Below are 2,961 nucleotides of genomic sequence, written 5' to 3'. Positions count from 1 at the left end.
CTTCTGTTCTGGTTCCATTTTTCCTATTAAATTCTGGGATATGATATTCAACTCCAGACTTGTCCCTACGATTAAGTTGGCCACTTTCTTAGTTTTTGAACTATTAATTCCGTATGTCTGTATTTAATTTTCCTGATATAGCACACCCTTGAGAACTTCTTGGAGATCTGGTCTGGTGCTGGTAACTTCTTTCAGGTTTTGGTTGAGAATTTTCTTGTCTTTTCTTCCCACATGAAGGATAATCTTGCTGAGTACATTATTCATGGCTGAATTTGCTTCTCTCTTAACACTTTGAATATATTTTCCCATTCTTTCCTCACTCACATTGTTTCCGATGAGAGATCTGTTGTTAGCCTGATGGAACCTTCCCTGGCCTCTTCTGCCTGGGTGGGAGGACCAGAGCGATAATTAACAAAACAAAAGGTGGAGCTGAGAGCAAGAGAAAAACTTTACCTTTAAAAAAATCGTTAAAAGGAAATATTACCAAAAAGTGAGAGGACTGAAGCAGAGAGAGACAAAGACAGAGACACAGAGGCAGAGATAGAAGGCCAGAGGGGCTCCCTATCATGCTAGCTTTGTTTGCTGGAGGCTGACTTATCAGTAGAAAATCTTCATTTTTCCTGTCCCCTGAAATGCCTAGTTTGCAGGAGCCATGAGGAATCCTCTTCTGAAGGAAGGCCTCAACTCTCCTGCCATGCTAGCTTTGTTTGCTGGAGGCTGAATTATCAGTAGAAAATCTTCATTTTTTCCTGTCCCCTGAAATGACTAGTTTGCAGGAGCTATGAGGAATCCTCTTCTCGATATTTTTATTTCTTAAAATTGGATGGAACATAGACTTCTTATTTTCATAATTTTGCTGGTAGGATCATTCCTTTCCCTTCCTTATTTTTTCCCACCTTTCATTCATCATTTTAAAGTAAAATTTTTAGTTTTGGCATTTTGTTTGTTTTTCATTTTATTTATTTTTCATAATTTCTTATGTACATCTAATTGCTGTACATCTTTGTGGGTACAATATAACTTTTCATAGCAATATTTGGTGTGAGATTTCCAAATCAATGACATTATCATATTTATCATTTTCAAAGAACACTATATTAGGGCGTGTATCTTCAATTTTGGCTCTACTATCTTTCTTGTTTTTATTACTTTTTTTGAGGTATATGTAAAAAGTTGGCAATGTCTCATTTTTTTCTGTTGTGGTTTGCTGCCTCATAACCCATTTGTCCCAGTTACATTTATTCTTTTGTCTGTCAAATGCTTCTTTCTAAGATCAAGCAGTTTCTGGTATCTATAGTAACCCCCTCAACTTCTGTGTTCAAATCTTTCCACTTCTGTCATAAAGTGAAGACATTTGGTATATATGAGTGTTTGTCTTTCATAATGTAGCTTATTTCACTTAGCATTAAATCTTTAAGAATCATCTACTTTGTATCAAGACAGAATCTCACTGTTTTATATAGTTGACTAATATTCCATAGTGTACATTTATCACTTTTTAATAATTCAGTCATTAGTTATTGGACACTTAGTTTGATTCCATGCCTTAGTTGTTGTGAATAATGCTTCAATAACTTCAAATATGTAAGTGTATTTCCAACTGAGTGACTTCCTATCCTTTGGGTAAAACCCAAGAGTAGAACTACTGATTTATACAATATGTCTATTTGTAAAATTTTGAAGAATCTCCATGTTGTTTTCTTTCTTTTTTTTTTTTATTTTTTGGAGAGGTTTTTGCTATAGGGCACATGAGCTCACCAGAAAGACAGAGAGAGACAGAGAGACAGAAAGCGAGAAATCATCCCCTAGGGGGATGGTCACACTGCAAACCCTTCTCCTCCATTCTCCTCTTGGGATCTTGGGCATGCACGTACACACGCCTTGCGTGAAGTTAAGCCACTGGATCTGGGACTCGAACCATGGATCAACCACATGAGAGTCCAGCGACATAGTCATTACACCAACTGCTAGTCCCATCTCCATGTTGTTTTCCACAGTGGCTATACTAATTAACGCTTCCACCAAAAGTGTAGAAGGATTCCCTTTTCTCCACAACCTCAGCAGCATGGGTTGCTATTTTGAAATTGTGGTATGTTTATTTCTATTTTGTCTTGTTTGATCACATGTATTCTGACTGAGGTTGAGTGATACCTCATTGTGGGTTTGATTTGCATTCCCCCATGATAAGAGGTGTTGAACATTTTTTATATCTTTTTGACCATTTATATGTCTTCTTGAGAGTTGTTTGATCAGATCAATTGCCCATTTTAAAATTGGATTATTAGTTTTATTGTAGGTGAGCTGCTTGAATTCCCTTTATATTCTGGTTATCAAGTCTTTATCTGAAGCATAGTTTGCAAATATTTTCTGTCATTCTGGTGGTTGTCATTTTATTTATTGTACCCTTTGTTGTGTAGACACTTTTTAGCTTGATGTAATTCCACTTGTCTATTTTTAGAGTTGTTGCTCTAGGTGTAGGGGTCTTATTTAAGAAATCTTTGCTTACTCTAATATCTTCAAATACTCTCCCTGTGTTTTCCACAAATAGTTTTAGTTTGAGGTTTAATATTAGGTCTTTGATTCATTGTGCACTGATTTTTGTTAATGGTGAGAGTTAAGGGTCCAATTTCATTTCTGAAGGTGGCTATCCAGTTCTTCCAATAACATTTTCAGAAAATATTTTTTTCTCTACTGAATTTTTTATAACCTTTATCAAAATCAATTGGGTGTATGTTTTGGAAGTTATTTATGGGTTATTATATTTCATTCATCTACATTTCTGCTTCTTTGCCAGTACCATGCTGTATTTTTTTAATTAATTTATTTTTCTTTTTTAATACTAATATGCTATACATCATTACAGTATAAAAACTGAATTTTTCATCCAAAATACACTGTCTGTTGGCTCAATCAAGAACATCAACATACGTGTTATCAACAAACAATTTTTCATTTCTTATG

This window comes from Tupaia chinensis, unplaced genomic scaffold, assembly GCF_000334495.1.
Source record: "Tupaia chinensis unplaced genomic scaffold, TupChi_1.0 Scaffold000651_1, whole genome shotgun sequence".
Lineage (NCBI taxonomy): Eukaryota > Metazoa > Chordata > Mammalia > Scandentia > Tupaiidae > Tupaia > Tupaia belangeri.
The sequence above is the reverse complement of the archived record's forward strand: the minus strand, read 5'-3'. Positions refer to the sequence as shown.